Below are 22,033 nucleotides of genomic sequence, written 5' to 3' on the forward strand. Positions count from 1 at the left end.
AGAAAGTAACATAGGTGAAGCATCTGGGAAAGTGTCTGACATGTGGTAGGTGCCAAATAATGAAGACCGTAAACAGAAGTTTGATAACTTCACCTAATATAACTTCCAGTGCTTGCTGTGTGGTTGAAATTTCATTTGCAACACAACAAAGCTGCTTATATTTCTACAGGGAAAAAATACCATGGCAGCCTGATGTGCAGTTGGGATTTAACCTCACATAAGACCCAAGAGTCCCTATGGAGGGCATTCTCCATGTGTTTCAAACTTGGTGCATCATCCACCAAGCATGTTCCCTCCGGAAAAGCAGGAGACCGCCCAAGGTTTGGATAAGTTCAGGGAAGCATCTGAACTTTTTGGGAGCTGTCCCATCAAAACTGGAGTTGTCTGGGTTTTGACCGCTGGGGCCAATATTCTTTTCTGTCTGGACTTTTAAAAAAGATCAGAACATTGGGTTAGTATTCCCAGTTCTTTGTGTCATTAGAAGCTCTTAAGCATGAAGATTCCACTAATTTCAACCAGAATTTTGTGGATAAAAGACATGAGTAATGTGAGAAAATGAATGAGGACATTGGCACTCACTGGGGGAAGTTAGGAACTTCAAGGAGAAAAATAAAAGCTGTCTTCATCAGCCAGCCTAAGTTGGAGGGGTTTTTAGGATATGTGATTGTTCCCAGCACCCTGTTTTGAATCTCTCTTACATTTCATAAAGTCAGAAAGTTTGGGTTTGAATTCTGTTCGAATATTAACAGATGGGGTGACTTCTTACAGCCTTCCAAGCCTCAGTTTCCTCATTGGTAAAAGGAAATATTAATAAGTATTCTATAGGGCTGTTGATTTATTCGTTTATTCATTCATTCAGTTGGTCTGGCACATAGCGAGCACTCAGTAAATAGTAGCTCCCAGAAAGTTTCTATGGAATCTTTGTAATTCCATGTACCTGGATTTCAAGGAAAATTTCACATTTGTGTCCCAACTTTTTTTATTTTGCTTAGGAATACATTTTCACCTTTATAAAAAATGCATTTGACCCTTTAGAGCCCTCAGAGAAATTTTTTAAATAGAAAAATGTGTGTCCTTCTAAAATCAAACCAGTGTTGGGGCACTTGGGTGGCTCAGTCAGTTGAGCGTTAGACTTCGGCTCAGGTCTTGATCTTGCAGTTCATAAGTTTGAGCCCCAGATTGGTCTCTGTGATGACAGCTCAGAGCCTGGAGCCTGCTTCACATTCTGTGTCTCCTCTCTCTGCCCCTCCCCTGCTCACACTCTGTCTCTGTCTCTGTCTCTCTCTCTCTGTCTCTCTCTCTCTCAAAAATAAACAAACATTAAAAAAATTTTAAATCAAACCAGTGTTATTGAACCTCACTAAAATGTTAGTTAGGCTCAGTCTGTATGTTTCTCAATTCACTTTAATTACCACTCATACAACTTAGCTACATCCAAATGTGTCTACAGGGTCAAGCCATCAAATGGCTTGACATTCAGGAAAGAAGCATGCTCAGTGAGGAAGAGCACAGGCCCCAGCTCCATGAGGGTCCCCAGTGCTGCTACATATACTGCACACCATGAGGGTGAGCAGAGTGTATGCAACTGTTTGCCTTCATAGAGTTTATGACTTTGCATGGCTTTTTTTTTTTTTTTTAATTTTTTTTTTTTCAACGTTTTTTATTTATTTTTGGGACAGAGAGAGACAGAGCATGAACGGGGAAGGGGCAGAGAGAGAGGGAGACACACAGAATTGGAAACAGGCTCCAGGCTCCGAGCCATCAGCCTAGAGCCTGACGCGGGGCTCAAACTCACAGACCGCGAGATCGTGACCTGGCTGAAGTCGGACGCTTAACCGACTGCGCCACCCAGGCGCCCCTGCATGGCTTTTAATACTTCCCTCAAGTAGGATCATTCGCCTCTCAAACTTTTTTTTTTTTTTAATTTTTTTTTTTTTAACGTTTATTTATTTTTGAGACAGAGAGAGACAGAGCATGAACGGGGGAGGGTCAGAGAGAGGGAGACACAGAATCCGAAACAGGCTCCAGGCTCTGAGCGGTCAGCACAGAGCCCGACGCGGGGCTCGAACTCACGGACCGCGAGATCATGACCTGAGCCGAAGTCGGCCGCTTAACCGACTGAGCCACCCAGGCGCCCCTCGCCTCTCAAACTTTAATAATTCTTTTTTGAGTAGTGTCTTTCTGTTCTCCCCTCCCCCCACCCCCATCATTTTGATTTCTAGTCTATTGTCTTTCAGAGTCTGGAGTACGCTCCTGATTTATCCATGACTGAATCTTGCACTACCCTGAAGAAAACTGTGATTTGAGTAAATACCACACATTGCTTTCATTAATATGTCACATTAAATTTAAAATCTCAAGTGCAAATCAAAAGTTGGACATCTTAACATTGTTCATACTTCAGGAAAGTCTGCGAGCTGGGAATAATTTTTTCTCATGGGCCAAACACACCACACACACACACACACACACACACACACACACACGGCAGATTCTTATGGTTCCCAACAGTTTTGTTTTGCTTTGTTTTGTTTAACCTCCTCACCATCAAGCATATAGCTCACCCCATGAATGAGCAGCATTTTCTCCTCAAGGGCAGTGATTCTGTGGGTAGGGCCACATGTAATTTGAAAAAGTATATTCTCCCACCCCATGGTATTGAGAATCATGTCTCCAATTGCATCAAGAGAATAGGATTCCTTCTGCCTGCTCTGATGGCTTTATTGAGAAAAGCTTGGCCAGAATTGTCATGCTTTGAAGTCAGCAAAATCAGCACCTTAATCTGTTTTAGAGATAAAGGGTCCCATTGGAATTCTTTCTTGAGAGCTTGCCTGAATAGTTACCCTCGACATCCCTGTTTCACTCACAGCCTTTCTGCTGTCATCATGCACTCACCATAGTGACCTGTTGCTAGGTCAGTGATGTCCCCTGATGGTACCAGGAAACCTTCCCAGCCCCTCCTTCTTGTAGAGAAACAAAGAGAAGGATCACTAGACAAAAGCTTGAGATTTCCTTATGAAAACATAATGATTCTCTGAGAGATTTTATAGCAGGCCCAGAATAAAAACAAACAAACAAAATAAAAGAAAACAGACAGAAAATGTTTTCCTCATATTCATTCCATGAAGAGTTCAAATTTCTCAACAGCAAAAATAAGTCAGGAAGGCTTATAAGGGAAACAGAACAAAGCAAAGCTCTTGGGGAACAATTCTGAGAATGGCCCACTTCCTGGCCTCGTGTGAACTGTCACCTAGGAGAAGGCACAAAGTGAGGACATCATTCATGGCCTGCCTCCTATCCTTCTCATTTCCTCCATGAGAAGAACAAAACTGACATAAAGCAAAAAGAGATGGGTACCACTCACCACGTCAGGAAAGAGAATCAAAGAGCAAGAGAAAAGGAAGAGAGAGAGTGACTGGTCACATCCAGGGGCCTAAAGAGAAACTCATTTTCCAGGAGAGGAAGACTTTGTCCAGCCCCTCATGTGGGATCTGGGACCTCCAGGCTGCTGAGTTTGGGGCTGACAGCAGCTTCTCAGAATCTGCCTTTTGAGAGTAAGTGATGCTTTCCTTCCAATAGATTTGACTAAGCTAATTATGCCTTTGCAGTTGTTCCTACTTAGAGGGAAAGGGCAGCATTTTATCAAGAAGATGGTTTTTGACTGCTTGTGTCAACCTGCTCTCCTCTTTTTTGAGAACTGCCAGTTTCCAGAAGTCATTTCCTCCCGGCCTGGAGTTGCAGGTACAATAGCACACAAAAAAGAAGAAACGAATCATCATCATCATCATCATCATCATCATCATCATCATCCTACATAATAATAACCGTGGCCAATTCTATGACCAAATAGTGAACTTATTTTTTAGCCTTCATAGATATTAATAGTTGCCACTGACACTAACTGACCTGGTTTCTCATTACAACAAAATTCGATTTTTCTGGAATGGATTTGGGATTCTCCCACAGAATGGTGGGAAAAGACAGGCAGAGTAAGAACATAGTTGGGCAGGGAAATTTGAGTAGGTTTCTTAGCAACCTGTTAGATTCACATTTGAGTAAAGAATCCGACTAATTTGGAAATACCTCTTATCAGAAACATGACTACTGTTCAGTGGAAATGTGTGTGCCTAAAGGAGAGTTAAGCTGCTGTGGGTGACTGAGTTCACAGGCATTGTCTCCTATGGCAGCATTCTGCAGATTTAAAACAGGTGGATGGCCAGTAATTTGCCTTTTGTGAAAATAACATTCTGCTAAATGTGATATTAATATATCATATTTCTCCAAGAGCAGGCCATGCCTTGCAGGCTTCATCTAACGAATTCTCCCAACATCCCAGGAGAGCAGAACATGAATGGGAAACTGATTTGTTCATATGTGGCCAGTAAAGTTCATGATTTCCTAACAGGAAAATGTAAATTCCCCCCAAAAATAACAACAACAACAAAACCAACTATACTGCCAAGGTAGGGATTCTGGCGAGATGTTCGAAGGGGGTGAGGTAGTAAACAATGATGTGAAATTCAACTTTGAAGAAAAGTTTGGGGAGAGCTAACAGAAAGCTAGAAGGTGGGGTGAGTGAGGAAGAAATCTTGGGTGCTTTGGGAGGGAGAGAGGTTGAGAGAGAGAGAGAGAATGGGAAACTGACTCTGTGTGACAATTCTTACACAATTAGGTTATTATTTATACAGAAAATTATGCTCCCTTGAGATTTGGTTGAAGAGTCCTCTTCAGTCCTGTTTTTAATGGAAACATCTTACTGTTTATTAATAACAATAGCTACCATGTAGTGGGTGCCTACAAAGTGTGGTCGGGCTGATTGCACAGAATCCCTCCAACAACTGGATGACATCTGCATTCCTGTTATTCTCATCTAACACAAGAACCTGCTGTTGAATGACTTTCTGAAGTCTCAGGGGTGGTAAAAGTCAGGGCCAGGGGCCAGGCCCACTTCTGTCTGCTCGTAAAGCCTCTGTTCATACCCACGGCATTATGTATTCCTCGTCTTCTCAGGGCAGGTGAGGCATAGCTAGAAGGAAAACAGAGGTCACATTTAGAGGGGCTGAATAATGAGAACAACTTATACCCAAACTTTAGACTTTAAACTGTTGACTCGAACACAGGCGCTGGTGGAAGCAAAGGGATCTGGTAAAGAGAGAAGAAAATCCATATGTGGTAATAACACTGTGTAACTCATTTGTGTGGAGCATCCAGAGTTGTAATGGGTCACGTCATCAGTGGAGGCCCAGCCATGTCGTGTGACATCATGCATGTAGCTATCACCGCCATGGCCTTGGTGGTTTGTCTCTGTCAGCCACAGGGCTGATTGAGTGGGAGAAGAGCCCATCTCCCACCAGTGATAGAATTTTTTTAGACTTGCCCTGTCCATTTGTTAAACGTTTATTTATTTTGAGAGAGAGAGAGAGCGTGTGCATATGCACACAAACTGGGGTGGGGCAGAGAGAGAGGGACAGAGAGAGAGAATCCCAAGCAGGATCCGCACTGCCAGCACAAAGCTCAACTCAAGGCTCGAACTCATGAACTGCAAAATCATGACCTGAGTGGAAATTGAGAGTTGGATGCTTAACCAACTGAGCAACCCAGGTGCCCTATCCTTGTCCATTTTTCACAGAACTCCATGTTATTACTTTGTTGACCCATGAATTGAGCTATAGCCATCTTTCTCTGCTCAGGGAGTTAGCCCAAGCTGCCAAAGGGGTTCAGTTAGAAGGCAACTGGTGTGTGCCCACCCAGTGTGGCATCCACAAGCATCCTTCCTACCAACACCCCAGTTAAGGTTTCTCCTGTCAGAATGAGCTCTTCTCCTGAGGGCTCCACCCCAGAGTCATGGGGTGGCCCTAATCTCAGGGTCTAGGTCCTGCCATTGAGCATTACCTCAGATGCTCCTTGTGTTATCTCACTGAGTATGTTCTTTAGTTTAAGCCATTATGAAAATAGAACTCAAGCAGCCTATTTCTGCAGGCCTGAATTTCAGGTGTGAATCTTGGGCTTATACTTGCTGGCTGTGAGATTTGGGACAAGTCACTTAAAAACAGACATACAACACCTTTCTAAATCTTGGTTTCCTTATCTGTGGTATGTGGATACCAGCAGCTAACTGAAAACCAACTTTATTATTTTTTTTCTAGCATCCCATTTGTAGGACAAAAAAAATAAAAAACAAGAAGTCAAATTCAATTTTGGGGTTTCTTTTATAAGCCAATTTTTCAAACTCACCTGTGAAGATTTAGCCTGAACTCCTATGCTCCTGGAGCTACATCTCTAATTATAACATCCTTGTAGTTTCAGGTTTTAAGTTAATGAAAATGGTTTCATGGAAGATTTTTGTAATCTTCACGTAATCCTGTGAAGTAAGTGGATTTGCTTCTTATTCCCACTTTACAGAGAAGGAAACTGAGAACTGAGGCTTAGTGTTTTGTTTTTTGGCTTTTTTTTTTTTTTTAAAGCAACTTGCCCTGAACCTCACAGCTCCTCAAGTAGAGCTGATCCTCAAACCCACATCTTCTGGCTCTGATCCTCAGTGCTTGTCCCATGGCCCATGGCACTGAGGTCAGTGATGACCCAAATGATGATCTAAATGACTCTGAGACTGAATGTGATTCCAAATCTTCAAAGAGATTCTATTTGATCATTCTATTGCACAAGCAAAGTGGGCTTGAAATCTGTATAAAGATTTTTTTTTTCAAAAATAGCAGATGAAAAATCACTGGTTATAGAACATTCCATGTCTTAAACATTCCTATATAAGTCTGTGCCCCAGCCATCAACATGGAGTGGGGGTCTGGGGGCAGGGTGGTGACCAGACATAGATTCACAATTTGGAGGAAAGCATAGAAGAGCTGTCACAGAAACTTAAAACAGCACATAGCAGGAAATGAGAAAAAAACATTATATATCGTAATCCTGTTTCTGTCTCTAAGGAACAAATGCGAAAACAGACGCCTATGGCTTTAAGAGAAACAGTCATCCTGGAGCGTGTTGCAGGTGTTAAGGAAAAGAATGTTTCTCGTGCCTTGGTTCAGGGGATTCCCAAAGGCGCACTGTGTCTGCTTCCAACAGCACACAGCCTTCAAGGTGAGTGTTATCTGGTATGTGCTTGTTATTGGGTATGAATGACTTGGGGAGGAAAGCACCCACCCCTTCCAGGGATCTGGCTCCACATAATGGCTCCATCACTTCATCTCTGTGGGGAGATGGTCACCCAAGGATTCAGGGTCGTTGCAAAGAGCCTGCTTCCAATCTTCCTCTTCCTATTCCTCTTTGGCACCTCAATTTGTTCCTAATTATTTTCCTGTTTTCCCTGCTTCTGAAGAAAGGGCTGCACCAGGGAGCACTAGGTAACACACACTCAGGCTCTTCCTAAATCAGGCATCACCACTGTAAGCCCTCTTCTCCATTAAAGGCAAGAAATGAATCATGAGATGGGCAGGGCCTAACCACCACCCTGCCTTGGTCCAGCTAACTCTAATGGTATGAAGGGAGTCCAAATGTTGAGCGAGCTGTTCAGTTCCTCTTGAGGAGATTCAGTTCTGTTCATCTGGATTTCTTGATCTTGGCAAACTTACCTACTTCAAGACATCGGGCATGTTACCTGGAATGCTACATCCAAGAACCAGGGGTTTTAGAGTTCATCTTACCTTGTCATTCTCAGTGTGGTCCAGATCTATGGGCTGCTTGTTCTTAGTCATGCTTATTAAGAACTGTGTTCTCTTAAAGATCAGCAATCAGACCTTAAGTGTCAAATCCCATTTCCTTGTGCAGTTTCCATCTTTTCTTAATTTCTCGTGGTAATGACCCTGTTGGGAGGGTCCCATCCTGATTGTCCTTCTTCCTGTCCATACAATGCTTTAATCTTCTTAGTGATCCACTTCTTTCTCTTTTCCTCTGAATATATTTTACTCTTGGTCCTCTAGTCTTCTCTCTGCACATTAGCCTTTGGTAAGTTCACCAACCACTGCTTTAAGTGTCGCCTCTATGTAAATAACTCTTGAATTTGTATCTCAAACTCCACAAACCTCTTCTTGTCAATATTCAAGTCTGTAGTGTGGCATTGGAAATGTGAGTTGGGAAAAAAACATGAAGTAGATTCCACATTTACAGTTTGACAGATGAATTAGCCTATAGACATGCCTGAGGTCCATATCATTTAATTGTGGTGGAGATCTCACCAATTTGCCCTAACCTACTTTCCTTTCCTTTTCTTCATGTCATTGCACTTGGACTACTGTAAGCTGCTCCATCCTCCTGACCCATGAGCACAATTGTTCACATTGTCTCCTTCATGAAATGCACACTCCCTTTCCCCCCACCTCTATCAAAACCCTACCTCTAATTCAGCACACATGAACCATTGGTGTTTCTCCTTCATTGCCTTAAAAAAAAGGAGAGGGAAACCTGAATGACCAAAGGGGTGGCTGGATGAGCAGAAGAATGGGACTGTAACAGATCAGGCTCCTCCAGAAGAGGGGGAGGTCTCAATGGGACCTGCCCATAGGTTAAGGGAACAAAGATGATCAATGTTCCCCAACCTTAATTCTTTCTACTACCCACTGCTGCACTGCCAATACTTAGTAAAATCCAAAATGCCTTTAAGTGACCACATGTCAAAGAGTTAAATGCTATGTGGGAGAGGATTCAATGAAAGTTCTTAAACTATTAAAAAAAAAAAACCTACTCAAAAGAAGTAAAAAATACTGGTTGATAATTTGAGAGACACAGAAAATATTTTGACCATATTAAGTTCATGGACAGTGACTTATTTTAGGCATTATTGAAAATTTTTAGTTTAAAGGACAACTATTTATCAATGACATGTATCATACACTGTCTTTTACCCTATATTCTATCTGCCTCTCACTTTCTACCTTGTCCATTCAGCCAGTTGGAGTGTTCACATGGTTTCCCAATTCTCTTTTGTTCCAAGCAAATTTTGGAGAGGGGGAGAGAGAGAGAGAAGCAAGCAGGGGAGGGGCAGAAGGTGAGAGAGAATCCTGCCTGACGTGGGTCTCCATCTCACGACTGTGAGATCACGACTTGAGCTAAAGTCAAGAGTTGGAAGCTTAACTGACTGAGCCACCCAGGCACCCCTGTGCCAGAAATATTTTTATATTTTTTCTTATTTTTTTAAATATGAAATTTATTGTCAAATTGTTTTCCATACAACACCCAGTCATCTAATTTTATATTTTTTCCTGTTATTAAATTTTGTGGAAGAAAAATGGGAAATGGGGAAATTGAGCTGGCAAATGGCTTTGCATGTATACTAATAAATATCCCACAAATGAATTTCTCCTTTTAATCTATTATTAGTCATTAGTGTTACTGGGTAAATACGCTAGTGGCACGTTTTATTTTCAGACCTCCTAAAACTAAATCTTCTCCTAATGTACTGAACTGCTTTGTTAGTTATCCAGGGAAATCCATATGTAGTGGGGATTTGAATACATGAATTTAACTTTTTACATAGTGGCTTAAAAAACTGTCTTGACATTAGTAAAATTACACAGTCCCCACACTCAAGCCTCCAAGATAGGATGTCTGATCTAAGAAGCTGTATTGGGGAAGGACAGGGAGAATAAGGCCACATTCCTGAGCTTGTTATTAAGGTACATCATTTGCATATTCTTCCCCCACCTCCCCAAAGCCTCTGGCCCCTGATTAGAGGTAGAGATACTGGGGTGGGGAGTTGGGACACCCAGGCTATGATTCTGTGCTCCATGATACCATGCTGCCCCTTGGCCTCCAGCCATCTACCTATCTGAGACCCTGTAAGAACCCATGCTTATTCTCATTACTAGTGAAACACCACAATTATACGGTATATAATATGGTATATGTAATATGGCTCCATCAGTGACCACATTTTGCATGTGAAAAATAGCATGTTATAAAAATTTAATAAGGCATTAGCAAATGAGATCCTGAATCTCATTTTTTTTCTTGCAAATGAGAGCATGTTCTGTATCTAAATCCTGAGTATAAGCCCCTCCCCACACTCTAATTATGGATAATCAACCTTTCAACGTTTTTTTTTTTTTATTTTTTTATTTATTTATTTTTTTTATTTATTTTTGGGACAGAGAGAGACAGAGCATGAACGGGGAAGGGGCAGAGAGAGAGGGAGACACAGAATCGGAAACAGGCTCCAGGCTCCGAGCCATCAGCCCAGAGCCTGACGCGGGGCTCGAACTCACGGACCGCGAGATCGTGACCTGGCTGAAGTCGGACGCTTAACCGACTGCGCCACCCAGGCGCCCCTGGATAATCAACCTTTCAAAAGCAGAGAGAGAGAGTCCAGTGTCTGACCCCTGTTTTAAATGAAATAATGTATGGAAGTACCTGGTCACTAGTAAACACTGACACCCAGAAAATGGCACCATTCATTCCCATCATTAACCCTGAGGGTTCTGTGAGTCCCTCTGAGGTCCTGAGGATGGATGTTGTGTGAGGTCTCATGCCACCAAAAACTGACCAACTTGTCTTTTGCACCTTGTACTTCTCCCTCACTGCACTTGTTGTATGTTTAAGACCAACTATCTCTGAAGCTTGGGAAATCCTGATATCTGCACCGATGGGAAATCACGGCTTGGCTCTATTCCTTTAACATCTGCCCATTTGCTAAACTCTAAGCTCCATTAAGGGCTGGGACCCTGTTGGTTTTGTTTCTTCATTGAGTCCCTAAGGCCTAGAGTAATCCTGGCACTTAGTAGGCACTCAGCATTAATACATGGTACGCTGGCTCCTGATCCAGCCATGTGTTCTCAATCCTCTGATTTCTGCTATAAATAAATACAAGCTGTTCTCATGGATTTGATGCTTCTTGACTCATTCTCCCACAGGTCATGTAAGGCGCTTCACTGTAGGACAGTGATTTGGCTAAGACTGAGTTTCCCTCCCACACAGTAACTCATGGGAGACACTGGATGGCCTTTTCTTTTGTGTGCTCAAAAAACACATCCTTTGCACGTAGGGGACAAATTGCTTAGGTAGAGAACTTTTAGGAATGAGGAAGTTCTGTAAACAACCAGTTTATTTCAGAGTTCGGTAAACATCCCGCAAACACTAAGAACTGTTAGTTAATATCTGCAAATGCATTACATGGTCTGGAATCAATTTCACCCCCTTTTTTGCTTGTTTTTAAGTAATGGAGAGTTTGTAGGATAATTTTAATTGACTTTTCTATTTTTCATCTGTACCTAAGCTCAGACAAAAGGGAGCCAACAGTTCCTTTATGAGACTTTTTGTTGCCAAATAGCATTGGGTCTTTTTGATTGTGTGGTGCACACCCATTGTTAATTATGCTGATTGTTATCCATAATAGAGTAACAAGTGATAAGGAAGGCTCTGGCTCTGAAGCTTGGGAAATCCCCTTTTCCAGGACAGACAGGAAACCACAGCCTAGGCTTTGATTGACCTTGAGCCTTTTTCTCACCTTCCTGGCCCCTCCCTCACCTTCCACTCTCCAACATTCAAACACATCCATCCTCCGCTTGGCCATAAATGACAGGAGGAGAGCTTCAGTAAAAGTGGGAAGTGATTTTACCAAAAATCATTTGGAGATCATAGAATTTGGAGGTGGGAAATTATCTAGAGTTCTAATATTTCATCTAATTTCTTAATTTTACAGGTAAAGAAAGTGGATCCCAGAGTGGCTAAGAGATGAGGCAAAACCAGGATGGATTTGAATTCTCTAGGCAAAGTCTGCAAGAGGAGCCCACTGCTCCACTGAATTCTCCTGTACAAGTTGAAGCTCATGTGGAACAGAATCTACAGTGAGAGATACTGAATGGTCCTTTTGTATACTTTGATCTGAAAGCTTCCCAACCTCTAAGGCATATTTTAAAAGTAGAACTAAAGAGAGAGACAGAGATGGTAAGTACTTGACTTAGATGTTGGATGTAGTTTCCTAGTTATGCTGGAATTCCTCTTGATTCTATTCAACTAAATGAAGACCAAATTACCATTATGCGTGATTTTTATGAAAGGTTGAATGACTTAATTAGCTTGGCTTTTACGGTAACCTGAAAAGATTCCCCACTGACTCCTGTGTTTTGACAAAGCTCAAACACTGTTATAGATCAAAGGGAAGATAACATGAAATCTGGATATGTCAAGGGTGCTATACTGAAAGCATCCTATAAATGGGTAATTGAGGAGCTGTTTCCAAGCTGGACTCCTGACCCCAGAGGCTGTAACATCAAGGACAGAGATAACCACAGTCTGGGGTGTCTGAGCCCTGGCTGCTAGAAGAAATGGATCCTTACCCACACACCCCTGAGTATGTGATCGTCCTGGCAATGGTTCAGATTATCAACCAACTGCCATGCCTCTTGTAAATGTGTCCTTCAGAAAGGAGCCCTCCTTGCATGCCGAAGTTTTTATTGCTTTCCAAGGTCTTAGGCTTCTTTCAAAATCAACATTCTCTTTATTTATTATTGACGTTAATATCAGCCACACCAAAGCCATCAATGCCAAAGTTGTTAACCTTGCTAATGTTAATTTAAGCCATATACTCTCATTAAACCGATATTGGTTACTAATAATGTTTCATCTAAATGTTGTGTGTGGTTGTATTTAAAGCAGAATACCTTGGTTGAAATACCAACTGTATTGAAATTATTTTAAATTATAGTTTGTATTTTAAATTATAGTTTGTAATTAGAAGAAAATAAGAACTTTTTCTTTTGAAAAAATCTCATACTCTTAAGGACCATTCTTTTTTTTTTTTTTTTAATTTTTTTTTCAACGTTTTTTATTTATTTTTTTTGGGACAGAGAGAGACAGAGCATGAACGGGGAAGGGGCAGAGAGAGAGGGAGACACAGAATCGGAAACAGGCTCCAGGCTCCGAGCCATCAGCCCAGAGCCTGACGCGGGGCTCGAACTCACGGACCGCGAGATCGTGACTTGGCTGAAGTCGGACGCTTAACCGACTGCGCCACCCAGGTGCCCCTTAAGGACCATTCTTATAACACTTCTGAGATAATCAAAAGAAATAACATGTTTATTTTTAGGTAACTAGATAGCTGTCCATGTATAAAATTTCCAACAATCCAACCTTGTGAATTTTAAATTCTTGGGATTATTTTTTTCTGTGGCCCCTTTCATTAAAATTTACTAAGGTTTTATTATAATCATTATCAGGACTTTTCCAAGGGGAACTGAGACCCCATAAATATCTCACAATTATACTTAGATGCCACATGAATCGATCAGGTAAAAACCTGTAAAGAATCATTACCTTTTCTTAGAATTTTTCCAGCAGGAACAGCTGTGAAGAGGGCGTTTTAGCAAGTGCTAAAAGATAATACATGTTCCAATCTTTTCTGTATAAAAGGATCTGCTCTGAAATCTTGAGAAATGGTAAAAAAAAAAAAAAAAAAACAACTAAAAGGATATTTAGATCTGTTGTTATTTAAAGATGCTATCAGAAAATCATAAATGTCTCATTTCTGTAGCACTTAAGTTTTGTCCTCCAAAAGGATCAAACAGATCTGTTACAGAGTCATGCAGCAATTTATAAATCTTCGAACATGTGTGCTTAATGGAGAAAATAGTAGACCATTTATGGATATACAGTGGCACTATCTATTAAATCATGGATTTTACAAAGTAGGCAGAGGACGCTTTCTGGTTTCAACCTGTGAAGGTCAAGGTCTGCAGCGTAATTCTGACATAGAATCTGGTATACCAAGAGCCATTCTCACAGCTTGCTTCAGTGTGGCCTCTGCTACCTCGTTCACAGGCTGTTTAGATAACTAGCCACACCCAACCTGAGGGGCATGGCTGCAGGTTTACTTGGAAGCTAATGGACATTCTGTCCTCTCTTGGGAGAAGGGAGAATGTTGGACTTGTTTAAAAATTGCTTGCCACTTTCAAAGGTCAAGTAGAGATTTTCCTCCTAAAGAGAATATATGTTAGTTATAGAATGTATCAAGACTACACATCTCAGTCCTCCAGTCCTTTTCAATTCCTATCCTTAAAAAAGACAAAATGGTGGAGCACCTGGGTGACTCAGTCGGTTAAGCGTTCCACTCTTGATCTTGGCTCAGATGGTGATCTCATGGTTGAGGAGATTAAGCCCCATATCAGGCTCTGCACTGACATTGTGAAGCCTACTTTGGATTCTCTCTCTCCCTTTCTCTCTGCCCCTCCCACACTCATGTGCTCATGCTCTCTTTCTCTCTCAAAATAAATATTAAACTTAAAAAAAAAAAGACAAATGGAATGGAGAAGAAAGGGGAAGGCTGACTCTAAAACTGTCAGGGAAGTGTAAAGAAACCTCAAAAATCACAGGATAGGGGTTTTTTTATTATTCATTTTTTTAAATTAGCAAGCATATGATGCTGTGTAAAGAGACCTTACATACAATTACTGGCTCTTCTTATCTCTAGTAAGAATTCAATTTTGCAATAGGAGAAACTAGGTTATTGAGAGAGACACATTCAAGGTCACATAGTATTGGATATATGGACATGATGCTGGGAGGACATTCCAGTGACAGTGACATTTCCAGCAATCTCTGAACAATGTGTAACTGGTTCCTTCAGGTCTTAGCAGCCTAATTCATAAAAGGGAGACACATTACATAGAGTTGGCAGAAAAACTATAAGACATCCAATTAAATTTGAATTTAAAATAAAAAACAAATAATTTTGTTGTTGTTTGTTAGAAACACACAGAGGGAAAGAGAGAGTGAACAGGGGAGGGGCAGATGGAGAGAGAGAGAGAGAGAGACAATCTTCAGTAAGCTCTGTGCTGATATGGGGTTCTATCCCACGACTGTAGGATAACAACCTGAGCCAAAATCAAGAGTTTGACACTCAACTGACTGAGCCACCCAGGTGGCCCAACAAATAATTTTTAATATAAGTGTGTTCCATGCAATATTTGGGACATACTGATACTAAAAAGTTATTCATTATTTACCTGAAATTCAAATTTAACTAGATGTCCTGAATTTTTATTTTCTAAATATAGCAACACTACATTAGTAGTAAATAATTTTATTTCCTTGGTTCTGTTTTTACGTGTTATTAAAGAATCTCTAATTTCTCTTAAAAACATGGTAAAAACATTCCATAGAGAAAGAATAGTCTTTTCAACAAATGGTACTGAAATAAATAGATATCTACTTGCAAAAGAATGAAGTTAAATTTCTGCCTCACATCAGGTACAAAAATTAATTCAAAATGGAACATAATTACATGTGGGAGCTGAAACTGTGAAACTCTTAGAAGAATACATAGGAGCAAATTTTTATGACCATGGGTTGTGATACCAAACATACACATGAAAAAAGAAAAAAAAAAAAAACAGATAAATTGGACTTCATCAAAATAAAAAAAAAAAATGTGCTTCACATTTTCGCCAGCATAAAGAAGGCGAAAAACTGTCCATAGACTGAGAGGAAATACTGCACATCATGTGTCTGATAAGAAAATTTATCCAGAAGAAATAAGCAACAACGCCTCCAGAAAGACAACCCAAATTTAAAGATGGGCAAAGGAGGGGCACCTGGGTGGCTCAGTCGGTTGGGTGTCCAACTTTAGCTGAGGTCATGATCTTGCATTCTGTGAGTTCGAGCACCGCGTCAGGCTCTGTGCTGACAGCTCAGAGCCTGGAGCCTGCTTCCGATTCTGTGTTCCCCTCTCTCTCTGCCCCTCCCCCACTCATGCTCTGTCTCTCTGTCTCTCAAAATGAATAAACATTAAAAAAAAATTAAAGATGGGCAAAGGATTTGAATAGACGTTTCTCCAAAGAATATATACAAATGGCTATGAGCACATGAAGATGTTCAACATCATTAGCATTAGGGAAGTGCAAGCCCAAACTGCAATCGGATACCACTTCACACCCACTAGGATGCCTAAAATAAATGACAAAAATGATAACAAATGTTCATGAGGATGTGGAAAAATTGGAGCCCTTGGTCTTTGCTAGTGGCAATATTAAATAGTGTAGCCACTTTGAGAATATTAGTTACCATATAACCCAGCAATTCTACTCCTAGATATATATCCAGAGAGTTAAAAACATCTTTACAGAGAAACTTGCACATGAATATTCAGGAAAGAATTGATTATAATAGCCAAAAAGTTGTAACATCTGAAATGTTCATCAATTGACAAATAGATAAACAAAATGCAGTATATCCATACAATGGAATATTATTTGGCAATAACAGGGAATGAAATATTGATGCATGCTATAACATGGCTTAAAAATATCATATTATGTGAAAGAAGCATGTGACAGAGACAATACATTGTGATTCTATTTATGTGAAAGACGTAATGTGTATTAGTAGTTTCCAGGGGAAGGGATAGTAAGAAGTGAGAAATGACTGCAAATGATATGGGTTTCTTTTTGAGGGAATGAAAAATGTTCTCACTACTCCATATATACTTATGAAGTACTTACTCTGAGCCACTCATTGTACTCTGGTGATGTAAGATGGATAAGACCCCAACTCTGAGTTCTAGGAGCTTACAACCTAGTTGAGGAGAACAATACCTCCATTGATAAGTGCTGCAAAGCATTATGGGGCTTCTGCATACACACGAACGGGATGCAGTGAGTTGCTTTGCACAGAAAATTGGGTCTACATCCTCACCTAACGTGGAATCTGAGGCAAGGTAGGCATTTGATAAATTGTTGATGAAAGAGAAAGAGAGGAAGAGAGGATGGTTAAAGGTGTGACTGTTTTAGTGACTCCTTCAGCTAAGTGTCTTAGTGAAACCTCTGATTTGTAATTAGCCTATCATTGACTCATTTTTGGGGAGTGTGCTAGGGATTGTGTGAAGTGCTAAGGACATTGCCACTACTGTTCCTGTGGAATTGGCTGCCTGGCCTGGAAAACAGTTAATAAACAAGCAATTAAAATAATGGAGGACGTAGGGTAATCTAAGAGTATAATAGGAGTGAGTCACTTAGTCTAGGGGTCAGTGGAGGCTTCCATGGGGAGTGACAGTTAAAGCATGACTTGAAGGGTAAGTAAAAGTTGGTTAGGCAAAAGGGGAAAGTGAAAAATGGTTCCGGGCAGAGGCAGCCGTATCATTCATCTATATGCAAATAAATGCTTTCCGAATGTTTGAAGTGGCTTAAAGACAGTTTATTTGCTTAGATATTTTCACATCCCTCCACCCAGCAGTGTGGTTTATATGGCTCTTGATTTTCTAAACCTTTTCTTTTATGAATAGTACAAAAGTAAACTTCACCCTAGATCCCATCCATATTCAAATTTAATGAGACGCTAATCCAAAGGATTTAATTGTGTTGCTTTAAAATCATCCTGTTTGAGAAGCAATGTTGTGTCCTTTCTATAGCTGAGGAAACTGAGCCATAAAGCATGCTGTGCAGGTGATACATTGAAGAACCACTCAGCCCACATCACACATGTTCCTTAGCCTGCCTGCCTCCATTGGAGGGCTATCCCAATAAATCCAGATTGCCTGCTGAGATGATCATCAAAAAGGTACATGGTGTATATAATTTATAGAATTTGTATATATAAATTCTATCTTTCTGGTCATTTAGAGATCACCTGTGAACTAATAGACCAGTGCCTGGAGTTTATTTAAAGTGCACATTACTACTTAAAATAATGACTTTATTCATCTGGAATTGAGGGGGAATGAGGTGTGCCATAGAAGTATATTTCCATAAAATTGAACTTTACCTTTTTTAAGCCCAACACTTTTTACAAATGCAAGTGTTCGTGAATGGTAAGTCATTCTAAAATAAATTGCATGCTCTGCATTCTTACCAGCATTTAACCTGATTACTCCTATGAATTTACCAGCATTTAACCTGATTACTCCAATGCTATGAGTATGGACTGTTTTCTATCATTTGTTGGTTATTATTATTTTTTTTGAAGTTCTCAGATTGTAATTTAATTCTTTTTTGTTGTTGTTGGGTCATTATTAATTATGTATTTGGCTCTATGCCAGGAATTGGGACTATTCAAGCAAAATACCTAACTGATAGAAAATATATGCTTATAAGGAAAAAATATGCTTAAATACTAAGTTTAATATGTTCAGTAAATATGCTGTGTTGTGGGAATTCAGGGCAGGGGCTGTTCCATGCAAGTCCAAGAAGGAGTCATGGATAAGGTGAGGATTTTGATGGTAGAGGGAGAAAGGTGATGTTGGTAGCAGGTGGTGATGGGTGACAGGGTGCTGTTTTTTGGGTTGAGAGAAGAAGGGGAAGCTTCCCAAGTCCCATAAACAAAGCATAAGAATGGTCAGGCAATGGGCAGTGCCGTGGGAAGTGGCAGAGGTGACACTGGAAGGGCACCCTGGAGCCAGCCAGGAAGGACCATGGGTGCCAGGCCAGCGAGGGGTATCTGAGGTTTCTAACAGTGAATGACATGATCTGCATTGGCTTTGATAAAGATTACTCAGGTACAGCCTGAAAAATGATGCATGGAATGATGGTGAGCAGAGACTGGAAACAGAGACACCAGTTGGATATCTGTTAAAACAACACAGAGGGATAGGTGGAGGGTTGAATTGGTCCAGGAAGGAGAAGAGGAAGAGCTCGGTTTGAAGTGATGTCTAAAATGAGGTAGTAAAATATGGTCAAGGGCACAGGCCTTTGAGGCAGATCCGAGCTGGGACCAAGGCCTTGCTTCTTCCTAAATGAAGGACCTGGGGCAAACCACTCCACTTCTCCGTGCTTCCATGTCCTTGTCTGTAAAATGTGTTCTTATACTACACAGGATAACTGTGTAAGTAGTTGAGATAATAAATTAAGTTTCTAGCACTAACCAGGCAGTTTGCAATTTGGAGTTCTTTTCCTTCTCCTAATAGACCTCAGGCACAAGAGCATCAATTTTAGCAGATTCAGTGGTTTTGGAGAGCCCTCTCTTCCTGTTAGCTGGGCCTTTTCTGATGTCTTTGCTCATTCTTTTGTTCAACAAATATGTATTGAGTACACTCTGTGTGCTAGGCAATGTCACTGGGCCTGTCCCTGCCGGCTCTAGGATCCCCTGAGGATTGACTACTGTTGGCTGTGGGCTCAGAAATCAGAGCATGTTAGCGTCCATCAAAGTGTTGTTAGGGCATATAAGTGTGTTAGTGTACGTACAGTAAGCAAGGCCCTCAAAGCCTGCCCTGTCATGTAGAGTGCTCAGATTTGGGGCATCTGCTGCTCATGCTGCTTTCCCCCAGACTGCTGGGTTCTCACCGGAGGATGCCACAGCCATGTGAAACCTTGCTCTCTGTACAGATGGTGGGGCCATGCTGAAAGCCTGCCGAGTATGGGAGAGAACACTTGCTTATGCTGCAGCATTACCTTAAGAAGAATGTATTGCAGGCAGAAGGCGTTGGGAACTGTCCAAGGAGCTGTACAATCCTCTCCTGGAGATGACTGGGACAAGAGATGTTCTCCCAGGCTAGCTTATGCACTGCAGCCACACATCACAGGAGAGGGGGATGGCTCACCCAATCCCCCACCCTAGCCCCCATGCTGTCCATGCTATCTTCTGCCTTGGGGGGAAGACTGTAGTACACATCTCCATAATGCATGACATCATCTCCCAAAGGCAAGGGCCACTCATGAGTTTTTGCTGGATATGACCTCAGGACAGGACTTGGTGTTCTTGATAGAGAACATCTGTCCTAGGAGGCGCAGTTGGGAAAGAATGAAGGATTTTCTGGGATCCCGGCTGGCTCACTGAGCAAAGGCTAGGAGGCGTTTGGTGAAGTAGCAGGAAGGCTGTGATATGTAAACATGATGTGAGTGTGCTCCTCAGGAGTGACTGGGAGTCTGTAGAAATGAAAGCCTTCTTCCTCCTCAGCCACAGGCAGGGAAAAGGAGCCTTGAAATATATGTATGTTTATTTGTTTGACTCAGTGGATAAACAGATCTCTATATTATGCTGGGAGTATGAATGAGTATCCATACTCATGGATATCATCTTCCCCTTCATAGTTGCTATTTGTACAAAATTCACTCTTTGTATAGATGATTTCCTCCCATCAAGTACCCCAATGCCCTGGAATCTGTTTATTTATGGAATATGTTTCCAAAGATTCTGAAAGCATCACAAAAAACAAAAGGGGCTCATTTGTGTTTCTGTGAAGATGGAGGAGTTATGTAACAGACTCTTATTTTCTACAAGCAAAACAAGGACACATGATATACAACTGTGTCCAGCTAACCTGACTGATAAGATTAACAGAAGCTTGTGAGGAACAAGTCAGAGGATAAGAGCTAGAACCTACAGGAAAAGGTTAGTAAAGAACTTAAATGTCTGTTTATCAGAAAGTCTATCCTGGCTTCACTAGCTTTGGAAGATCCATGGCTGTTGGGGCTCACCAGCTGGAAGAGAGAACAGAGGAATGATATGAGGAAGGCACTTGGAGAAGGTTCTTCCCACCTCCCTTAGACCTCCCGAGATAGATAGGAATGATCTGAAGGTGCAGTGGATTTTCTTTCTTGGGCTCCCCAGCTACAAGGCTGGCATGGCTACTTGGGATATTAAAATATATGTATATATATACATATGTATATATATATACACACACTCCCTCTGTATGCACAAGAGTATGTGTGAGGGGTGTGATCACTTTGGTTGTCTCAGGATTGCTAGATCACACTTAATCATCTTTCAAGAATTGACACAAGTGAAACTTCCTCCCTGAGGCCTTTTCTATTCTCTCTGGCACCCACACCAGGTGGAATCTATCCCTTTGTTTCCCTACATTACTCCAAATATTCACTCTACTTTTATCCCACCTAGAACTCTGACTCCCCAAGTAATTCTGGTCAGGGATTGTCTGAGTTCTTCATGTAACCAAGCATCTAACACAGTCCCTGATACACAAGAAAGGATGCAAATTGAATAAATTAATTTATGTATATGCAACTTCCTATCTCTATTTATTCACTCATATACAAATAGAAGAATATATCCTATGTCAAACATAAAGATACATAAACTGTATGTGAGATATGCTTGTGCTATGAAAACAGTCAAAGACATATCTATTACCTAAGGACTTGAAAAGTATATTCTGCTGTTGGGTGGTATTCTATAAATGTCAGTCAGATCCTGTTGGTTAATGTCTTATTGAGTTCTTATATATCTTTGCTAATTTCTGACTAGTTGTTCTCTCCGTTGTTGAGAGAGAAACAGGTGTTGAAGTCTCCAGCTATCATTGTAGCTTTGTCTATTTCTCCTTTCTGTTTTATTGGTTTTTGCTCACATATTTTGCAGCTCTGTTTTTTGGTGCATACACATTCAGGATTATTATGTCTTCTTGGTAGATTGACCCTTTTATCATTACATAATACCCCTCTCTATCTCTTGTAGTTTTCTTTGTGCTGAAGTCTACTGTATCCAGTAATAATATAGCCACTTCTGTTTTTCTTTGGTTAGTGTTTCTATGACCTACCTTATTCCATTCCTTTACTTTCAACCAGACTATATCATTATATTTGAAGTGAGTTGCTTGTAGACAGAATAGAGTTGGGTCACAATTTTTAATTTGTTATACAACAATAGATACCTAATGTTTCCACCTTCCAAACCCACAGAGCCCTATGATTCTACAGTAAGTGACCTTAAAGCATATGCTCAGCGAGTGAACCTTATTATAGCACATCTGCCAAATCTCTCTGGATTCCTCTCCTAACAAAAGATACGCTTCCCTAGGCCTCCCTAAGATCCACACTGAAAATCTTAGTTATTGTAATGTGAGTGGTTGGCCCAAGATTGCACATACCCAGAACTTCGAGGATGTTCTCAATGTTAGGCTTTGGGGAGGGTTATGGTGAGGCATGGAAAGCTGGATGCAGGCTCTGTATATCTCATCATTCTTCTTGCTTTATATGCAAGTGTGGAGCCTTACTGCCTTTATGGGTACCCTCATGTGAATGCTCCTTGGCTGATAAAAAGTGTTCTATGTGGACCCCCCTTCACTTTCTCTCACTACCCTCTTGTCTGTCTTTCCCCAGGCAGTCTCTGCCTCTTTTTTCACTACCAAAGTTTTTGTTTGCCTTTT

The 22,033-nt window shown here is 41.0% G+C and overlaps 1 long non-coding RNA gene across 2 annotated transcripts in view; it reads left to right on the forward strand.

Moving 5' to 3' along the window:
* Positions 1-1,924: 1,924 nt before the first annotated feature.
* The window catches only part of LOC131490287 (uncharacterized), a 54,649-nt gene continuing 34,540 nt past the window's right edge, over positions 1,925-22,033 (forward strand). For both annotated transcript variants that reach the window (XR_009251019.1, XR_009251020.1), the window contains exons 1-4: positions 1,925-6,368; positions 6,939-7,092; positions 11,645-11,889; positions 17,345-17,493. This is a non-coding gene — a long non-coding RNA (uncharacterized LOC131490287). The remainder of the gene's footprint in view (positions 6,369-6,938; positions 7,093-11,644; positions 11,890-17,344; positions 17,494-22,033) is intronic.

This window comes from Neofelis nebulosa, chromosome 11, assembly GCF_028018385.1.
Source record: "Neofelis nebulosa isolate mNeoNeb1 chromosome 11, mNeoNeb1.pri, whole genome shotgun sequence".
In the NCBI taxonomy this organism is placed as follows: domain Eukaryota; kingdom Metazoa; phylum Chordata; class Mammalia; order Carnivora; family Felidae; genus Neofelis; species Neofelis nebulosa.